The following is a 22140-nucleotide window of genomic DNA, read 5'->3' on the forward strand; positions in this document are numbered from 1 at the left end:
ATTTCCTAGCATGGCTAGGAAAAGTGAGTCATATTTATGCAAAGGGGGTTGTCTTCTGGGCAATGCTGGAATAATTAGGAAACATTAATTCCATAGAAGAAACAAGGGAATTCATTCACTCCTTCCCATCGGCAGGCAGGTGTTCAGCCAGCCCCAGGAAAGCCAGGCTTCATCACACATAACGGTTACTTGGGAAGACAAACGTCATCACCCCAAACGTCCCCTCCTTCCTTCTTCTTCCCCCAGCTTTATGTGCGGAGCATGATGCCACGTGGTGTGGGATATGGCGCTGGTCATTTGGGGCCAGCTGTCCTGGCTGTGTCCCCTCCCAGCTGCTTGTGCCCCCCCAGCCTGCTCCTGGTGGGGTGGGGTGAGGAGCAGGAAAGGCCCTGACCCTGTGCGAGCACTGCTCAGCAATAATGAAAACATCTCTGAGTTGTCAATGCTGTTTTCATCACAAACCCAAAGCACAGCACTGTACAAGCTACTGTGAAGAAATTTAACTCTATCCCAGCCAAACCCAGTGCGGCTGGGAATGTCTAAGTGGTGTTCAGACTTCCTACATAACTGTGACAGCTATTCTGATGCATAGTTCAAGACCTTGGGGGATTCGATTCCCTGCTCTTCAGATCTGCCTGTCAGGACAGAGGGAGCCAAGGCATCAAAGTCAAGCGCTGGTAGGGTGCAGCCTGAATGCAGTCACTTTTCTGCACTGGGGAGCAAAGGAGTCTTCTGCCCTGAGGGTTTTGGCCACTCTGTTTCATCTTGAGGGCATTTCCCTGTCTCCTCCACCCAAGTGGCATACTTCGGGAAGGACATGTAATTCCCCACACATTCCCCTCCCCACCTCCCCCCCCAGCCCACCCCCCACCCCGGCTGTCACTGCAGACAAGCCGATTTAGCAGTGTTCAGAGAGGGGACAGTGTCTATGAGGAGTGAGGATGTCTCCCCAGGGGCCTTCTTGCAGCACATCACCAGCACAGGGAGGGCTTTGGGGGCAGATGGTCCATCCATACCCTAGCCCAGGTTCCATTAGCTGTTAATTGCCCTGCAAAAAGATTGCTTCGGGGCTTCTCAGACCATGACCCCCTGTTTGAACACAAAAAAAGTTTTTTGACCTCTCCTCCCATATCTCCCAGCAAAAAAAGGAGCCAGAGGGTGAGTTTTCAATCCCCTGCTGCAGGCTGTAGCCCAGAGGTTAAGGGGCTCAGAGCTAGGACATCTGCATTACTTTATAAACAGCATTTTTAACACTGCAGCACCAGTAGTGGTGAGCGGAAGAGCTTTGCTCTGAAAAATACTGCCAGAGAGCGCAGCTTAGTAGGAGACGTGGTGTCTCAGCCCACGAGCAGTAGCAATCCAATATACCTGCAGTAATAGCTGTGACGCTTAATGATCTCTGGGTCAACGCCACTCTGTCTCATCAACGTTTACACAGTGTCCTTGAGAGCCCAGAGCACTTCGGGGAGCAGCAGCATAAACCCGCGTTTCCTGTTGGATCCCAAGGACAGTGACTGACTGCGCACTGCAGAGCTATTTAACACCTCTCCTGCTCCAGAGCCAGCAGGAAGCCGGGAGAGAAAGATAGCAAAACCAGTCTTTCCCACTATCTCTTCTCTCCACAGGTCACAGTGACCAGCAAAGGTGCCCTGCCCCACACACAGTAATAAGCTGATAGCAGTGGTCTCCTTGCCTGCTGGGTGAAAGATGTGCCAACTGCAGCCCTCTATGTGCCCACAACGAGACAGCAGTACCGCCAGTGCTGCCTCCAATGCAAGGTGGAGGCATCGCTCAGAACGCTGAGAAAGTAGTGTCTGCCGTGCCCAGGCGGCCTAGCAACAGAGCTCTTACTGAGATCTTTTATCCTTGTGCTGGGAGCTGGAATTAATCTGAGGATTTTGGAATTATTACCATTTGTCATGAAGATGGAGCAGGGAAAGTTTCACAGAGCAGAAATGTATGTGAATTCAGGCACTCCCCTAACATTATTCACATAAGCCCTGAAAAGCACATTTTTTTTCCCTGTGTTTTATTTTTGTGTATGAGTTAGACCCAGCCACCTCCTTAGCAATGCATGTGTGTGAGCAAAGCCAGAACTCACACTATGATGGCTTGATGCTGCATCTCCCATTTTGGCTTGTCTGGAACTTTGCTAAAGGAGACCTGTTTGGGTTGCATCTTTTTGCGTAGGTTCCGTTTCAGTTATAATGGAAAATTACAGAGGCAGAGTGAGGACTTGTGAAAGATGTCTTGTTTTGCTTTGGTAAAGTTGTAAGTTATAATTAAAGCACGTGTGTATAAGAATTGAATATAAGAATATAAGCACAGAAAGGCCAGTTTAAGGATGCATGTGCAATGATAATTTATGTACCTAATTTTGTGGATATTTGATTTCTCTGTCTTAATTTCTATTTCTTGTAAAATGAAAAAATGAGCTGCTTCTATATCTGATACAGCATTTGTTTCTCTGGTCTTCTCCCCGTCCTTCTGTCTATCCCCAAGCATAAAGTTTGCATGACAGCATCTCTCATCACTCTGTTAATTTTGCATATGAATGAGCAATATTCAAGATATGAAAGAATTGTGAAAGCCAGTCACAGTGTAGGTATGTTTACCTGTATGTTCAACAATATACCATTGAAACTGGATTGATGACTAAGGAATGTCCTTTGTAATGGAACTAACTTCTGAAGAAATTAAATAAAACTTGCCAGGAGAAACTAATGCTGTTCACATGGTAGGAAGGCAGGCACATGGGCTGCAATTGTGTAAATCTGCCTTGATGTTGGAGTGGTGCAGGGGCCCCAAGCTAGGGATGGAAATGGAAAGGGTGATTGTACAGCCCTACCGATGTGATGCTGTACCCACTGTAAAAAGCCCTGCAGATTGCTAAATAATCACAACCCTAATCCTTCTGGGCCTGAGTGTCTGTCTGGGCATGTCCTCAGGGGTGCAGGCACCATGGTAGTGGCAAAGCCATGCTCTCAGCCATTGCTAACTCATGATGCAGAGCCCTGCAGAAAATCCCAGGTGCCTGAAGGAAACGAACTGGGATCACCAAACACCCCTAATTTGTTGTTTCCCGGTTGTTTCCTTCTGATAAAAACTATTGCTTTCTGTTCCCGCTGAAGTGTCAGAAACACAAAGCTAATGCCCTGTTCACCTAACCAGGACAATTCCCAGGAAAGAGACAGAAAACATCATTGCCTTTCAGCAACTCCCCCAGTGCAGTGCAGCTTGGCAGTTGCATCTTTACACACTACTCAATTAAACTACTCCTCCTCTGCTCCAGTGGCTGGAAAGACTGGCTGACTAGTTAGAGCAGCTAGTTAGGACTAATGGTGATGTGAGCCGAGTAGTTATCCTGCTTAGTTTATGTGATACAAGGCTTTCCGTTCTGTCCATAGAAAAAGGAGATGGAGGAAAAAGGGAAATGTCAATGTAGAATATAAAAATGGTGCCAGTCGCAGGTTACGCTGTATAATCAAACCAACTTCTGTTGTGCTAACTATCTGTGACAAGTAAACAAGGGCTATTTAAACACTGCTGCTGGGGTCAGCCCAGGATCCCAGCAGTCCCAGTGCAGGGTGACAGGGGAGAGCCGCTGCTGCCTCAGAGCTGTTTTCCTGACTCAACTTTTGCAAAGCAATCACACAGTGCATGAGCCCCGGCCCAGCTGGGTAGCTCCCAGTCTTTTCCCTGGAGACAGAGAAATCACCGAGTCGATTAAGGCATCTCCTCTCCTCCTGACAGAGCAGCAAGAGCTGGCTCCCCTCAGTCTGGGTACCCCTGCAATCATGCCTAGGGACGGTGCTGGTTGTGCTACTCCCTCCTCCTGCCTTATATCTTCTGATTAGTCAATACTATTTGAACCTTTTTGCTGGTGTAGACCATGTGGCTGCAAGGGTAGGCCACAGAGCTGTCATGGAGGCATGCAAAACCATGCACCCTGGCACCTCCTTTCTCCCAGGACAGGATGTGTTCCTGGCTGACACCTGGGGGTTTCTCTCATAGGACTTCCCTGGCACCCAGTCATTTGACCAGAAGTGCAGATACAGCGTGTCTGGGTGCGCGCATATGGGCCCCCCACCCTCACCTATATTCACCCACTTTCATGCACCTTTGGAGGGGCCAGGTGGCAGGGCATGGCCACCAGCCCTGTGGTAACTCTCCCTCTGGCACCAGCCACCAGTTGCCCGGCTCGCAGGAACATTTATTGCAGACATTTCAAATCACAGTCAGAAAACAGGCATCTGTTCCTCTTTGATTTTAAAAGAAGTCAAATCCCTTTTCCGAATTACTCAGCTCTCAAATTTCAAAGGCAGGGAGGAGACCGTGTGTGCAACAATCCTGCTTTATTCACTCCCTGTAATTTGTGGTGTGGCTTCTGCTCCCAGTGTCAGGGAGTAACTTTTCAAAGAGAATTAAAGAACAGCAAGCGCTAAGCGCCTCTGGGTGAACAAGCTATTTTCTTTACACCTGAAGACATTACAAGAGGATCCCAGCCTCTATTAACACAACTGCCAAGCTTTCATGGTGGCAGAGAAAAGCTTTTGAGTATGAACTCTGACTGCTCAGAAACCAGAAGTCAAATGAGAAACATGGAGAATATATCAGTCACAGGAAGCCCATTAGTGCAGGCATGGAGGGATGCAAACATGATTGAATCCAAGAGCAGCTTGTTTGTAAATGTTTGTAAATACTGTTTCATATCACTTGGGTATTGCAAATCCTCTAAATTTTTGCTTTCCCAGAATTCCTGCTCTTCCCTGAAAACTCCCATTGGTTTCAAGCTGGCATCTCTCAAGGTCACATCGGTCTACTATTCACTATTAAATCCACCTCCCATGGAAGAAACCATTAAAAGCATCAGGAATCAGATCGCAAGCCATTTACTGCAGAGTCTGTTTCTCCCACTGTGTTTGCCATGATCTTAGCTAGCACAAAGGGCTCCCGCTCCTGGATGGGGCCGCTGGGTGTGACTCTAAATGTTAAACAGTAATTTTTTTTGGTTAGTTTTGTTTTAAACAAAATGCATGAGAATCGGGGTTTGCAGAACTCCCTAGACAAAAGGCAGCTTGGGTTATCATAAACTGCCCTGGTCTGTGGCAGATCATTTGCATTGCCTTCTCTGGCACGTTCTGGTGCTTAAGGAGGTCAAACTCGCCTTGGTTTTCCCTAGAGAAAATGCTGTAATGCTTTGTATGACACTTATTTTTAAAGTAATTCAAAAAAATAAATATGACTATCTCTCCGCACAGTTTATTTTTATGAGTCTCAGAGAATTGTATTAATTGCTTAATTTATATTTCCATCAGGGTCCATCAATTAAGAGGAATCGGTGGTATTATTATCCTTGTAAAACACCACATCAGTCAAAAATGAAGCAGAGTCAGAGGTCTAACTGTTAATCAGGTCACATTTCACTTCCTGTTGACATTTTTATTTCCCTTGCAGAAAATATTTGACGTTAAGTCTCAGATTATGAGCACTATTCACCCAATGCAAACACTGCAGAGAAGTAGTCCTGCTGGTGCAGCTGGGAAGTATGCACCGAGTCACTTGTGAGGCACCTCTTTAAGCAGCGCAGGGTGGATCGACAGCTATTCATCTTGATGATGAATGGGAAATCACTCCAAGGTGAAGGTCAGATTTCCATCTGCACCTCAGAAAACAAGAAACAGGACCATCGATGGCAGCTGAGATTGTTCTGTTGTGGCTTTGCTGCAAGCTGAGCGATTTGAAGAGTTTGGCTAAGGAGGGATAAATATCATAATGTGATAAATGCAATCAAGTGTTTACTGGCAACAGAGAAACAGCGGGCTTAGCTGATGACATGGCAGAGGAGAGTACAACTGTGGTCAAGGTTTCACTTTAAAACAAGGCATCAAACAGGAAGGACAGTTTTGTAGTTAAGGAAATTGCCTAAGAGCTTCAGTTACTCAAAAAAACTAGATATTCATACACTTCTTGAGGAACCTTGAATGGGTGATTTAGTGCTGGGGTAAACTGAGCCTAGGAAACACGTAAAACACGCCAGCCTGAACATACTGATTGTAGAATCATAGACCTATAGAATGGTTTGGGTTGGAAGGGACCTTAAAGATCATCTATTCCAACCACCCTGCCATGGGCAGGGACACCTTCCCCTAGACCAGGTTGCTGCATGGCTGTTGCACCCTGAGCAATACTGGGAAACACAGATCCCTCTCTCTGCCTCACAAGTTTCTTCATAATGGACTTGTTACACCCCCATTACGTCAAAGACGCATCCCATGATAATCTTCTGACTCAGTGTTCACTACTACCCAGAACACTACTTGTTTGCAGTCTGTAATAAGGATCTAATAATATTTTCCCCTTGTTCACCATACTGTCAGTAACTTCCCAGAGAAGTCCCCAGTCTGCGGAATGTGAATAACGTGCTCTGCTCTTGAGATAGCTGACTTACACTTTGAAAACAACATACAGTCTCTTCCAGCAACCATACCCAACATAGCTAGCTTAATTCCTTTCATTCATATTCACCCTTTGCTAGTGCCTCCTCCTCTCTCTTTATGCGTTTTGTCTCACAGTATATAGAAATGAAGAGATGCTTTACTTGTTATTGCTCCTTTCTGCTACCCCCTTCCCCAGTTAATAATTTTTCTCAAAAAGTTGTGTGGAATATTGATTAGAATTTTTTGTTAACAATGACAGTGCTGCACCAAAAAAAAAAAAATCTTTATTAAAAAAATTTTACTTGCACTAGCAACTGCAACAGAGAATCCACTGTTGACATACAGTAAGAGCTCAGCCAAAACCAGTAACTCTCTAAAACTATGTTTGCATTTTAACATTTTATTCATAGTTTTCAAACTCAGAGTAATCTAACTACCTCCCCAACTGTCTGAGCTGCAGAGACTAACAAAGGGCAAGAAGCGACACATATACGTCCTTTTTCTCAATCAAACTTTGTAAAGTTTCAACTGTCATTAGGAAGCTGAGTTTTCCACCTGAAAGGTCCATAGAGAGCTGGTAAGGTCCATTTCGGAGAGAACCAAAAACCTCTGCTCCTGTTAGCTGGGGTGGAATTAGATCCATGCTGTGGTGCAAAGTCCATTCCTATGGAGTGTTACACACCTGCCCAAGGTATTCTGTTAACAGCTAAATCTGCAGACCTTGCCTCTCTTTCCTGCCCGCAAAAGGCATGTTTGAGCAGTACCAATTCTCAGATAAACAGGTATTTCCTCTTACACATATTTGCTTTCTGTGGGGCATGTGGCACCACATTTTCTCTAGAACAGCAGCCTCAAAACTCTCTCTGCTTTGGATAGCTCTCTAAAGTGCCAGTTTGACAGCACTGTTTAGAGACCAGTTCGACTTAGAAAAGGTTTGGGATTTTTTTTTTCAGATTCTGCACTAAATCTTTATTTAATTGAGTATTTTACATGTCTGAAGTACATGTGTGAGGAGGAGAGGGGAAGAGAGCTCTCGTTTCTGGCTGAGGGGTGAGTGTGAAAAAGTTGGCTTTGCTGAGGTCAGTGAGAGCGTTTGAAATCACTTTGCAGTCCCTAGCACTCAGAAGTTTCCTGAGGTTCCTGACTCTCAGCCCTTCGACAGATTCAGCAGATAGGGTCCTCTTCTGTTCATTTAGAGCAGGTTCCTTTAGGTGTGCACCCCAGGTGTCAACTTTCTGACAACCCTGTGCTGAGACAAAAAGTAAGCCCAATCGCAACCCCCTTGATATATATAGTCAGCTTCCTGGATATAAAGGTGAAAGTGGGCAATTAATACCTCCAATATAAATAAATGTTTTAGTCTTCCCTAGAGCTGATCCACGGTTGAGAAACCAGTTGCTTTTCATCTCAGAGCAAGCTCCTGTTGGCTCCCAGTGCTGCCATAGCTCTCCGTGGTTATTTGGACTGCCTGTCCTTGAGGCCCCCTTTGTCCCAACTGAAGTATTCAAAAGTCGCCAGCTTGAAATCTTCTCCTGATACAGGGGAAGCCTTGAGGAAATACTGGCATCTCCCACCGTAAACAGCTGGACAAAAAAAAAAAAAAAGGTTTAGCTCTGCAATCTAACTGTGAAAGAGCTTGCTCTTTTCCCTCTGTAATATTGCATAACTTCAGCTGAGTGTTTGGGAAAACAAGTGCATATGTCTGTATTTTTTCTTATGCATTACCTTCAGAGAAAGGACATGGTTTCTATTACATCTCTGGCTGCAATAGATGGAGTAAGATGGTGGTTTTTTTCCTGTGTGTGACTGTAACTTCTTAAAAGCTGCCTTCCCAAGTTGATCAAGCAAGTCATGAAGAATGGTCTGCTTATAAAAATGATGATTCTGAATGAGTTAAAGCACTGTAAGGCAGGTTGTACTGTCCCTAAAGAGAGAAAAGGAAAGGCTTTATGGAGAAATATCTTGTTTTCCTAATAGCTTGGTTTGGAAACAAGTTTATAAAACACATTAAAATCCCCCAGGGGCTTCAGGACTGCAGTGTTTCTAAACAGTCACATTTACCTTGACCTTACAGTTGTAGGATAAGGAAAGATTGCCTTCTTTTTAGCCCCAGGAATACAATTCTTGGCATTTATGTAGCACTTCAAATCTTAATAGCTCTAGAACCATGAACCAAGAATCCTTGCAGCCCAGACAGAACAGCAGGTTCAGGCAACTTTATCATCCCCTGTAATACACCCCTTTCCTGTCTGCCTGAACAGAGACCTTGCCCTGTGCGGCTCTTGCCTGCCAGGGTCAGAAATTGTCAGCAAGAGTCCAGCAGGTTACTGAAAGACACAGGCCAGTCGAACAAAAACCAGCTTGTTTCATGTAGGCTGCAATGAACATCTTTGATTTTGTTCATATTCATTAAGGGCTGCTGAGTGGAAAGGCAGGGTTCTAATTGTTTTGGTTTTGGTTTTTTTTGAGATGTGACAATCACATTTTGTAATTGTGTTGTCTGCCTTTAAACCTTAGGAAGGTTTTAGTTCCCACCTCTTACCAGTTTATTATGCAAAGTACTTGGAAAAAAAACACATGGAAAGGAGAGGCAGGGACCAGTAAATGAACAAGCTGGAGACACCAGACCCTGTCAGGTTCTAACATGGATCAACTTCTCTGTCTCTTGCTGTCCTCACTAATGCCTTGGGGTTTTCATTTTATTATTTTGACTCAGCAAATTAATGGGAAAGAGGCTGAATGTAAGGTTGGTAAGAGAGTTTTCTTAATGTTAGTTCTGTAAAGTGACAGTGCTTTATTTCCTTGATCACAGCACAAAGGCAGAAAGTTTCTTTACTGGCTTCATGATCACTTAAGACAAACTATACAAGTGAAGACTGCACTTCGTTTCCCAGAGGGTCAGTCAATGGCCATCCAGCATTCTCATGCTCACCCAGAACATAAAATTCTCATCAAATACAGTAAAATGGGGACATTGACATGTTCCTGAAGCTCTCATCTCCTCCATCAGACCCATATTCGAGAAACAGCTCACCTTCTCTCCCTGAATGGCAGAGCGTGATGGTGGTAGGCTGCCTGGTGCATGAAAAAAACACTGCCTCTAAACTGGAGACCCTGCTGTCTACTGATAGGGCTTCAGAAATCTTCATGGGCTGTTGCCTGCTGCCCAGCTCTCTGTAGGTAAAGACCAGCAGGGGGGAATGAAGTGAAAGGAAAGTGTATTTTAAGGATAATTCACTCTGGGAAGACAAAATGGGAGATGATGATGATGATGATAATGATAATGATAATAGTCTTCTAGCATAGCCAGGAAGCATTTATCTAAACTAACAAGTCCACAACAATATGGACTGTAAGATATGTCTGTCATTCCACAGTTCTGGTGACTAGACCTTGCAACTCATTTTCACTCCTAGGTATGTCTTTTTAGTTGTATACCTTAAACCATTGTTTTAGATTTATAGCAATTTAGAACACTGGCATCTCAAATCATGATGGGAACCCCTCAGATATCAACTCAATATGGATATTAACCTTCAATTATAATGCATTGTTTCACCCAACTGAACCATTACACTGGATTTTTTAAAACAAAGACTACCATTTAAAAAAAAAAAGCAATTTTTTTTCATATTAACTCCATTTTCCAGATGTAAGACACCATTTTCCAAAAGCAATGAGTATAAAAATAAAAAATTGCCAGATCATCTTATGCATTATATAGTACTTAACTGAGAAGAATAGGCATCAACTATAGATTTTAAAACTCAGTGTATCGCTGGGAGCTGCTATGTAATCTTATGAATGCAATTACGATTCAAAGCAAATTTTAAAATCGATGTCTTTATGACTCATCATCAGCAATGCATCCCTCAGAAGAGAAGGCTGATGATGAAGTTAACTGATGGATGTCTCTCCTGTAATGCTGCTCAGGGCACATAATTTTACAGTGCATTTCAAAGTGCTGAATGGCCCAGAGAGAGGCCAGCCCCCTTTGTGACTCCCCTGGGAACCAATCCAGAAAAAGGTGGAACACACCAATAAAAAATTTGACTTGCTGAATAGTTACATTTTTCTTCGTCACATTCTCTATACCCACCAAAATGAGGATGTGCCACAGAACTAAAAATATACAAGTTCATCAGGCTTTAACCAACAGGTGGAGGCTACATTGTGAAAACCTCTGGACTCCATCTATAAACCTAATGGTGGACAGTGGCATAACTTAAACCTTGAAGGAATTCCTTTAGCTAACAAGCTTTGATTCTTCTACAGATCTACAGGAAGTTATAGTTTGACTTTTTCCATACATAGCATGTGCATGTTAATCAACCTTTTAGTGATCATTTCTTTCCACAGCTGTGTCCTTTAGATCATAAGAGAGGTTATAAACTGTCTAACTTGTAAACAGTTTTTCCATGAAACAATTTTGGATTACGCTTGTGTCATTCTGAAAGGACTGGGTGAGAACACTCTGTGGATGGGGAGATGGATGCCATCAGGGTATGTTCTTAAGTGAAGCACGTAATCTCAAAGAGGTTAAAACCATCCTGAATCCTCTGCGTTCAGAGTCAGGAAGTGGAATTATCTTTTCCCTTACATCCTTCATTGAAAAAAACATTGAAAAAATTCATCGAAAAATTCATTGAAAAAAACAACCAAATAAGAAGGACCAACAGGGACCTTCCTTCAACATAAAAGAAGTCTGTGGTTCTGGCTGGATGTTTCCCATGATAGTGCTATCTCCTGTTACTAAAATAACAGTGAGCTAATCCCAGTTAATGGAGGACTTTCAGTTTAGCTACTCCTGCCTATGAGCATATATGGCATACACTATAAAAGCGTGTATAAGAGAGTGCACCAGGTTGGAGAAAGTCATGAGTCATTGCTGGGCATGATCTCCCACCCACCCAGTTCCCTGCACTTGACAGGAACTGTGAGGGGCAAAGTGTCCAGACATCCTGCTGTCAGGAAAGGAAGATCCAGCCAGCCTTCACAAATGCACAGTCTCCCTGCACTCTGTAAAAGAATTGCTGTTTGCCGAGTGTTGCGTAGGCCCCTCTTCCCTGTCCCCCATCCCTCTGTCGCTGGAGCATGGAGAAGTGCCATCTCCTCTGCATGGAGCCCCGAGGGAGAGGGGAGGAGAGGGCCTGGCATCCTCTGGGCTGCTGCGCTGGTGCAATATGAGGAGTCTGTCAAGCGGGCCACTGAGGCTGCTGGGGCCTGGGGGTGGTGGAGTTTCTTTTCAGTCTGAGATTCACCCTTGCTCTGTTCTTTAGGTTTAAGGACAAACTTTCTATATATGTCCTGGAAAACACTTTAATAGTGGGTGCATTCTTAACACCTTGGCTTAGGAGTTTTTGTGAATTTCTAAGTAGATGCAACAAGTGCTGCCTTCCATTGCTACGAGAGTATAGACTATTGGTCATAACTGCTGTTCACAGAATTTCCTCTGAAATAGGCATGCACTAATGCTTCCAGAAATGGCATAGGGCATGCTGTCTTGCATCATCTTACGCACTGGGCAGTTAATGAACATCTGAGAGAATGTTGAGATGTTTTCCTGAGGAACATGGAAGGAGACTGACTTATCTTCACAGCCTGCTGGGGAATTTCCCTTGGAGATCTGAGATGAAAATCTACCTGGCCCCATCAGATAAGTCAGCATCCCTATAGGCTTCTTTATAGATAGGTCAAGAATGTGGTAAAGACTACTGGGGATTGTGCTTCAGAGAAGCTGGCAGGGGATGGGGGTGGCTCTGCCAACATGGGTGACATTGTTGTGGGTGTTTACTACAGGCTACCTGATCAGGAAGAGGAAGTTGATGAGGCCTTCTACAGACAATTGGAGGTAGCCTTATGATCACAAGCCTTGGTTCTCATGGGAGACCTCAACCACCCTGGTATCTGCTGAAAAGACAACACAGCTAGGCACACACAGTCCAGGAGGTTCTTGCAGAGCATTGATGATAACTTTTTGATGGAAGTGGTGGAGGAGTCAACAAGGCAATGTGCACTGCTGGATCTTGTACTAACAAACAAAGAAGGAATGGTTGGGGATGTGAAGGTTGGGGACAGCCTTGGCTGCAGTGACCATGAGATCGTGGAGTTCAGGATTCTGCATGGAGGAAGCAGGGCAACAAGTAGGATTGCAACCCTGGGCTTCAGGAGAGCTAACTTTGGCTTCTTCAAGGACCTACTTGGAGGAATCCCATAGGTTAGGTCTCTGGAAGGCGGAGAGGTTCAAGAGAGCTGGCTAATATTCAAACACCACTTTGTCCAAGCTCAAGGTAGAAGCATCCCTATGTATAAGAAGTCAAGCAAAGATGACAGGAGGCCTGCATGGATGAGCAAGGAGCTTCTGGCAAAACTCAAACAGACGAAAGAAGTTTATGGAATGTGGAAAAAAGGACAGGCCACTTGGGAGGAATATAGGAATATTGTCAGAGCATGCAGGGAGGTGACAAGGAAGGCTAAGATCATTTGGAATTAAATCTGGCGAGGGATGTCAAGGACAACAAGAAGGGCTTCTTCAAGTATATCAGTAGGAAAAAGATGACTAAGCAAAACATGAGGCCACTGCTGAAAGAGGTGTGTGCCCTGGTGATGAAGGATACAGAGAAGGTGGAGTTACTGAATGCTTTCTTTGCTTCAGTCTTGACTACCAAGGCCAGCCCTCAGGAATCCCAGGGCCTGGAGGCAAGAGAGGAAGTATGGAGAATGGAAGACTTTCCCTTGGTTGAGGAAGATTGGGTTAGAGATTACTTAATCAAATTTTATACCCACAGATCCATGAGCCCCGATGTGATGCACTGCTGTGTGCTGAGGGAGCTGGCAGATGTTATTGCCAAGCCAATTTCCATCATCTTTGAAAGATAGTGGAAAACAGGGGAGGTGCCTGAAGACTGGAGGAAAGCCAGTGTCACTCCAGTCTTCAAATATGGCAAGAAGAATGACCCTGGAAGCTACAGGCTGGTCAGCCTTACCTCCATCCCTGAAAAGGTGATGGAACAGCTCATCCTGGATGTCATCTCTAAGCATGTGGAAGAAAAGAAGGTTATTAGAAGTAGTCAACATGAATTCACAAAGGGAGGATCATACCTGATCAACCTAATAGCCTTTAAGATGGAATGACTGGCTGGGTAGACAAAGGGGAGAGTGGTGGATGTTGTCTACCTTGACCTTGGCAAGGCTTTTGACACTGTCTCCCATAACATCCTCATAGGTAAGCTCAGGAAATGTGGGTTAGATGAGTGGACAGAGGTGTGGACCGAGAACTGGCTGAATGGCAGAACTCAGTGGGTTGTGATAAGTGGTGCAGAGCCTAGCTGAGGTCTGTAGCTGGCGGTGTTCCCCAGGGTCAGTACTGGCTCCAGTCCTGTCCAACTTATCAATGGCCTGGATGAACGGACAGAGTGCACTCTCAGTAATTTGCTGATGATACAAAATTTCAAGAAGTGACTGATACACCAGAAGGCCGTGCAAGACCTGGACAGGCTAGAAATGTGTGTAGAGGGGAACCTAATGAAGTTCAGCAAAGGCAAGTGTAAGGTCCTGCACCTGGAGAGGAATAACCCCCACCATGCACCAGTATAGGCTGGGGGTTGACCTGCTGGAAAGTGGCTCTGCAGAGAAGGGCCTGGGAGTCCTACTGGACATAGCAAGTTGCCCATGAGCCAGCAGTGTGCCCTGGTGGCCAAGGTGGCCAAAGGGATCCTGGGGTGCATTAGGAGGATCACAGCCAGCAGGTCGAGGGAGATGATCCTGCCCCTCTGCTCTGCCCTGGTGAGGCCACATCTGGAGTGCTGTGTCCAGTGCTGGGCTCCCCAGTTCAAGAGAGACAGGGAACTGCTGGAGAGGGTCCAGTGGAGTGCTACAAAGATTATTAAGGAGCATCTCCTTATGAAGAAAGGCTGAAGAGAGCTGGGCCTGCTTAGCCTGGAGGAGACTGAGAGAGGATCTTATCAATGTCTACAAATATCTTAAAGGTGAGTGTCAAGAGGATGGGGCCAGGCTTTTTTCAGCAGGGCCTACAGACAGGACAAGGGGCAATGGGCACAAACTGAAACACAAGAAGTTCCATCTTAGTATGAGGCCTTCTTTGCTTTGAGGGTGACTGAGCACTGGAACACGCTGCCCAAAGAGGTTGTGGAGTCTCCTCTGAAGATATTCAAAACCCGCCTGGATGTGATACTGTGCAATCTGATGTGGGTGAACCTGCTTTAGCAGGGGGTTGGACTAAACAATCTGCAGATGTCTTTCCAACCCCAACCATTCTGTCATTCTGGGGTTCTGCTACCTGAGGATAGGGGTGACCAGGAGGATTTCTTAACAAGACCATGGTTGGGTTTGTTTTTACCTACGGCAACCTTTATTTCCCCACATTTCCTTTCTGGCAAACATGTGATGGCAGTGTGAAAGAGTGTGGCGAGCAATCTGAGCCTCTGAAAGCAGACTTTTACACATGCAGGGATGTGGGAACCATGTTTTGTGGTAGAGCCACCTCAGGAGCACAGTGTTGCATTTCTTATTTATTCAAAGCATACACACTGCTGAGGCCTCATGCTGATCTCTGCTTCTTGTTAGCTCTTCAGCAGCTCACCAGGCTCCCGCTGGCAATGGCTAATTGCAATCAGCAGGTGAGAAATGTAGCATCTCAGCAACAGAATTTACTCCAGCTATGGGACACATTCTGAAAAATGGGGAGTCCCCAGAAAAAGAAAAGAGATGCCTTAAACCTGAACTTCTGTGAAAAGCATGGCTTGAGAAAGATACCAATGCACAGGACAAATCACATTTGCTTTTACTGGAAGTTTTAATGGAACAATTTACTCTTAAGAGATGGGAAGTCTTTCAGCACTCACCTCTGGTGGTTTCTAGTTGCACTCTAGTATCACTTGATGCCTCCATAACATGGCTTTTTTTGCAAGGCTGTAAGCATCCTTCTGAAACTCAAAGGACAATGAGAGTCTAGAGCGTCTTGCACTTGGGTCAGCAGTTCAAATATATCCCAGAGTCCTGGTGTCTGAAAAGTGGCCTACTGACATTAGTGATCAGCTGGTGGCCTCTTATGGTGGGCGGTTTTCCACTTCACTGTGTGTGTTGTTTGGGAACCTGGGTTGCCAAAGCCAACTTATGGCACAAGTGTGTGCTCTGTGTCTTGTAGCAGTGACTGCTTTCTGATGATTTTGTCTGAGCTAAAGATATCTGTACCATCTTGTCAGTCAGAGCCCACGGCAGAGGAAACAGTGATTAAATCTGCAAGGAAAAGTTGCTGTTTTCTCGCCCTGAGAGGGAGATCCTTAGAGGTCAAGGTTGAGTCACAAAAGCTGAGAAACTTGCCAGGCAGCAATGTAAGCTTCTCTGTTGATAAATTTGAGAGGACTTCCATTTCCATGGCTAGCAATATAGTATCTTGACAGGTGCTCAGTTATCACAGCAGTAGGTATGTTACAGGACATAGAAAGCTATCGATGATGGATACATGTCTGAGCAGCTCTACATTTTAACAGGGTATTGTGAACCTAGGATTCCTCTGAAGTAGACAAGTGGGCCATTTCTAGGTGGTTTAATCAATGAGAATGATGGTTTCAGTCCTGCATAAAAGAAGACACCACCTTCTTCCAAAAGAAATCCCACATTACTTCCCATGTAGGGATGGCCAGTATAGCAGATATGCGATATTAGCATACGTGCTGAGCAGTTCCACATCAGTGATGCTGCACACAGCTGCTGAAATGAAAAAGCATCAAGCAGCCTGGGAACAATGGGAGAGATACCTGGATTCTTCTAATGCAAGCGGCATATCTGTGTTTATTTGTTTGCAATTGTGCCAATGTTACAGGATCATCAAGGGCAAATTCTGCCAGATACAGATCAGTGCATGGGCAGAAAAAGCAATTAAAATTTTATTATCATCCTTTTCATATGCAATTAAAATAGAGTCGATTCCCCTTCAGATAAAGATGCATAAATAAGTAGAGACCAGATTTGGGTCCTAAAGTAGACAAAGGTATGCTGAAAGTTGTAAAAGATCGCCTGTCAATTCAGTCGCTCATTTCAAAACCCAATTTTAATTGCTCTGGGTTCACAGATTAATGAAACAATAAATTCCTTCCAAAGAAACAGCTGTTTGGTTGGTAATTTGGTGATAACCTCCCATGGGAGTTCATCTGATCTGCCAAATAACTTTTAACAAAGAGTAAACACCATCACGAGACTGTAGCTAGAGAACTGAATAAGTGGAAACAATTGTGCAAATTGAAACACAACTCTGTCCTTTGCGTGAATATCTCTGAGTAGAGGAAAAGGCTCAAGAACACAGATCACTTTGTCACAAGAATACAGCTAGTACCAGTATACACACAATCAGTGTTGCTAACCGTCAGCTGGTGCAAAATGGCACAGCACATTTGATGCCAATTGATTACACCCCAGCATGCCACCCAATAAGCGGTTTATTGAAGCACTGAGTTTGGATATGCTGCTTTGAGGCAGCCTCCACTGCCAGAATTGCTGGCAAATGGCTAGAATCAGGCACTTCTCGGGTCAAACTAGATATTGGTCACTTAGCCCGACATTAATTGTCCCAGCAACCACACACTGTAAAAACAGCTTCTGCATGTCGAGGGTAAACAGCGCTAGTGACACTCCCTAAAAATCAGACAACTTGTTTGGTGAAAGCTTTTAGAGCCTTTCAAAAGCTGCAAAAAAGCACATAAGTGATCGAAGGAGGTAGGGTGGGTGCACTGTTGTTCCTCAGTAGAGCATCATCTGCCAATTTGTTGCAGCGAGAAGCCAGAAAACGCAAAGTCTTCTCTCTGTAAAAATCCTACCATGTTCTTTAAGTAACATTTAAGTTATTCAGGGGTTGAGCGCAGGGGTGCTGTGGACGTGGCCCTCACTGAAGCCTGGCTCTCCATTCATAAGAGGCAGAGGAGTGGGCAGCGAGGTGGCTGTAACAAGGATCCCAGCACATGGCCTCAGTGAGGGCTTCTGGGGGTACCACAGGCACCAGCTCAGGGCCCAGACTCTCTGATAATGTAAAGCACATGGTCTCCTCAGGATTTAATTATAATGAAAAAATGCAGATTGTCACCAGAATGTTAATTTTTATGCATACAAAGAAATGCGTCACTGTCTTAGACACATGCTTCCAGCCACACATTTATTTGATAAGGTGGATTGATTTTTCCCTATCTTCACTTACTTATGGCCTAGATCCTGTTGCCTTTGAAGTATGTGGTTTCTGTAGTACAGGATCAAACATCTTAGCAGCTCTTAGCAGAATTAGAAGAATCCTACACTGTTTTTCTAACAACTCAATTCACACGCAACCATCTGTCTCCTGTCCTTCTAATGGACAGGCTAATAGTTTTGCTTAAGATATGCTTGTGGAAGAAATCCTATTACTTGGGGAGCAGGCGAGTTTTTGCCATTCATTTACTAAAAAAATTGTGATATAATCAGCAGTTCACCCCATGACTGCTAGAGACAAGGACTTTGATAGACCCTGTGCAGTAACAGCAAATAAACATAGCTTTGTCCTTACTATACAAGCTAAATAGTCCGGGACTGAAGGTCACAGTGGTGTGAGCAGCTCTGGGCACCTGCTCAATCCCCTACTGGCATCAGCTGATTGTGGGAGCATTGGAGGTGCCACTGCCCAGCTGGTGAGAGCAGCTGGAAGACTTGGCGCCTTCACTGACCCCTCTGGAGACGTGTTTGGCTGCAGTCCGGTGTCTGCACAGTGAGGCCTGGGGAACTCATTGGGAGCTCTGCACACTACTGTAATATAGACGCAATGAATTAATAAAGCCCTGTGATGCTCTGAAGAGCTGTGTGTGCTACACACGAGGCTTTTTGCACCTGCTAGGGAGGCTGCAGGATTTGTATGAGCAGGAGGAGCCACTCCACTTCTAAAAAGAAACTACAGTTTGGAAATGTAGGGAAATGTCATGCATTTGCCCTATCCTCAGACAGACCTGAGGTGTCTTGAGATGGACCTGAATCCTTTTGCCTCTTTCTTCTTGGAAAGAAGGAAACCAGGGAGAGCAGAGGAGCAGTGGCCAAGCTATCCTGGTCAGCTAAGCATCTCCCACCTCCCACTCTTCTGCTCTGACCCCAGCCGAAACTAGCCAGTGAAACATGGCCACCCACCAGTTACTGACGGGCAGCAGCACATGGCAGCTCATGCCCTGCAGAGCAACCCAGGGAAAGGGAAATCCCAATACATTCAAATCCTTCCCACCGTTACACTAGGAAACATGACACAACACAGGGGGCTGCTCTGGTACAGCACTGACCTAACAGCGTCTCATCTCACAGCAGTGCAGCTGCAGACTGATGCGGAGGGATGAACTACATGGACCTTTGCAAAAGATAAGGGTGAGAGGGCACTTGCAGGGGGGATCACAAATGCTTTCTCAATGCTGCAGTCCTGAACCAGACTTCAGGGTGCTGCTGGCACTGGAAAGTGCGCTGATCATCAAAACCTGGGAAGGAGCTTCTGAAGCAGCCTCGATTGCTGCGGAGGGCAGGCCATGCAGCCCGCCCCTAGCAGTGTGTCGTGCCTGGTTTGCAGAGGAAATAAACTGCCTGGGTGGCTGCAAAAGCATCTCCTCCTGGGGAACGTGCCAGATAGATCTGATTTAGCCACCAGATCCCAGGGGAGGCTGGGATCCCAGACACCTCAACAAATCCAGACAAATATTTCTAGGTTTTTGAAGTTTGGCCGGCCACTCCTTTTCCTTTGTGCTGTAGATCAGAGAGTGAACGAGAGCAGAGAAAGCAGATGGTTTGTCCGAACAAAGGTCAGACTTGCTGCTCAAGATGCAGCAGACCAGTGTTGTTCTGCAGCAAGCAGCGTAACACTGTCAGGCCACACAGCTAGAGAGTTCCCTTGGGAAGGTGAAAGCATTACCCCACCGATGCAACTCCTACCTTTTACGAAAGCATGCACAAACACACAAATTGAGCAGTTAGATAATACTCAGATAGCTGGTACCTTCTCAGTGACTCAGATAAGATCAGGCAGTAAAAGCAGCAGAACTGCCTGCTTAAAACATCTTAGGGGCACAAAACCATGCCTGAAACAAGAAAACCTGTTTTTTAGCTGTGTACCTGAGCCTATTGTCAAATGAAGAGTATAGAGTCAGCAAACATACACGAGAGAGATGGGTAGGTCACTAGCACTGGCCGCTCCAGCAGCTGGACCTACCAAGGCCAAGGAAAGCTAAAATTTATTGCTTGCATTGCATCAAAGAGAGAGCTAAGCCAGAACATGAGCAAGCTGTGTAATCTGGTTACCCAAGGTTGTCTTTTGCTTCTCATTCTTTAAGAAGGAAGCATTGTTTTCTATCTAACAATGGCTACAGTCAAACTGTAAAGCTCACGGGGGAACAAGTGAAATACTATATTATTTTAGTAGAGCAGACATCACTAGTTACCCTCTTGCCTTGTAGAATGTCCAATTAGTTGAAAAAAATAGATCAAGCTACTCTTAAGTACAGTGATTAAAGTGATCAAAAGCTCACAACAGCACAGAGTGCAGCAGGGTTGTAGTTGCACTCTAAAACCTGCATTTCATGGTGGAAGATAACAACAAGAGGCACGGAGAAATGTAAACATGAGCATTTTGCAAATGCTCACACTGAATTCTACAAATCATCCCAAATGTGGACTTTCGGATTTAATCTCAGGCTTCAATCTCACACTGTTTTTCCAAAGCAACGCAAGGCTTGTAGGAAGAGGAATATTCTCTCTTCTGACCTTCAGTCATCCTAGATACAAAACACTGTTATGCCACTATTCTGGAGGCTCATTATTATTCTGAAACATAAGGAGATCTTGCGCAGATTTAGAAGACCCAGGCCAACTTCTGTGTCAGCATTTAAACCAACCTTCAGATTCTCTTCTAAAGTATATGTAGCCATCCACCTCTCTATCTGGAATAGAAGGATGGATCTCATTACTTCACTATATTTAATAGTTATCTTCACAATGCTACTGGGTGGACTAAATGCTAAGTACCTCTACACATTTGGAACAACCCCATGTAAAGGTCAAAGCCTGGACTTTTCACAGGTCCCTTTAGGTACCTAGCAGAAGTGTCTAAGCTAGCAGACTACATTTTCTGCATAGTCCTTGGAGAAACACAAACAGCAGAGGAGGGTTATTTATTCAGGCTCCCAGCTCCCTTCACTGGCCCTTAAGGCAATACAACTTCCTAATTTAGACTGTGCTCCTATCATAGGGACTGTATTGTGTTTGCGTGGCAAAGTTTTGGTAGCAGGAGGCTCCACGGGTGGCTTCTGTGGGAAGCTGCTGGAAACTTCCCCTATGTCTGATGGAGCCAATGCCAGCTGGACTCACCACTGGCCAAGGCTGAAGCCATCAGCAATGGTGGTAGCGCCTCTGGGATAGCATGTTTAAGAAGGGGAAAAAGTTACTGCGAAACAGCAATTGCAGCCAGAGAGAGGAGTGAGAATATGTGAGAACGACTACTCTGCAGACACCCAGGTCAGTGAAGGAGAAGCAGGAGGTGCTCCAGGTGCCAGGGCAGAGGTTCTGCTGCAGCCCGTGGTGAAGCCCATGGTGAGGCAGGCTGTCCCCCTGCAGCCCGTGGAGGTTAGCGGTGGAGTAGATACCCACCTGCAGCCCGTGGAGGATCCCATGCCAGAGCAGGTGGGTGCCTGAAGGAGGCTGTGACCCTGTGGGAAGTCCATGCTGGGACAGGCCCCTGGCAAGACCTGTGGTCCTGTGGAGAGAGGACCCCACGCAGGAGCAGGTTTGCTGGCAGGGCTTGTGGCCCCCTGGGTGACCCAGGCTGGAGCAGTCTGTCCTGAAGGACTGTACCCTGCGGAAGGGACCCACACTGCAGCAGTTAGTGTAAAACTGCAGCCCATGGGAAGGACTCACATTGGAGAATTTCATGGAGACCTGGCTCCCGCAGGAGGGACCCCACGGTGGAGCAGGGGAAGAGTGAGAGGAGTCCTCCCCCTGCGGAGGAAGGAGCAGCAGGGACAGCGTGTGATGGACTGACCGCAGCCCCATTCCCCATGGCCCTGCGCTGCCCGGGGGGAGGAGGCAGAGAAATCAGGAGTGAAGTTGAGCCTGGGACGAAGGGAGGGGTGGGAGGAAGGTGCTTTAAGTTTTGTTTTTGTTTCTCATTACCCTACTCTGATTTGATTGGTAATATATTAAACTAATTTCTCCAAGTTGAGACAGTTTTGCCAGTGATGGTAATTACTGAGTGATCTCCCTGTCCTTACCTCGACCCATGAGCCTTTTGTTATACTTTCTCTCCCCTGTCCAGCTGAGGAAGGGAGTGATAGAGTGACATTGGTGGGCACCTGGTGGCCAGCAGGGTCAACTCACCACAGGGACTTCCAGTGATATAGCAAGAACTAGGTGCAATAAACGCAGACCTAAGTGACTAATCCAGTGTCATACTGGGAGCCTGTGGCAGATCAAAATTTAAACCCATGTTTTCCTGGGTCCTAAACTATTCCATTATAATCAAATTATTTTGTTATTTTGGCTCTTGCCTCAGCAAGGTGGTAGATGGGTTCCTCTTGGAAATTTAGATTTGTCCAAGACAAAATGTGCAAGAAAGGAACAGATGAAAACTGACAAATAACAGTCACAGTGTCCATAAGGGTCCTCTTGGAAACAAGAGCACCTGTGTTAAATTCAGTAG

This window comes from Falco rusticolus, chromosome 2 (genome assembly GCF_015220075.1).
Source record: "Falco rusticolus isolate bFalRus1 chromosome 2, bFalRus1.pri, whole genome shotgun sequence".
Lineage (NCBI taxonomy): Eukaryota > Metazoa > Chordata > Aves > Falconiformes > Falconidae > Falco > Falco rusticolus.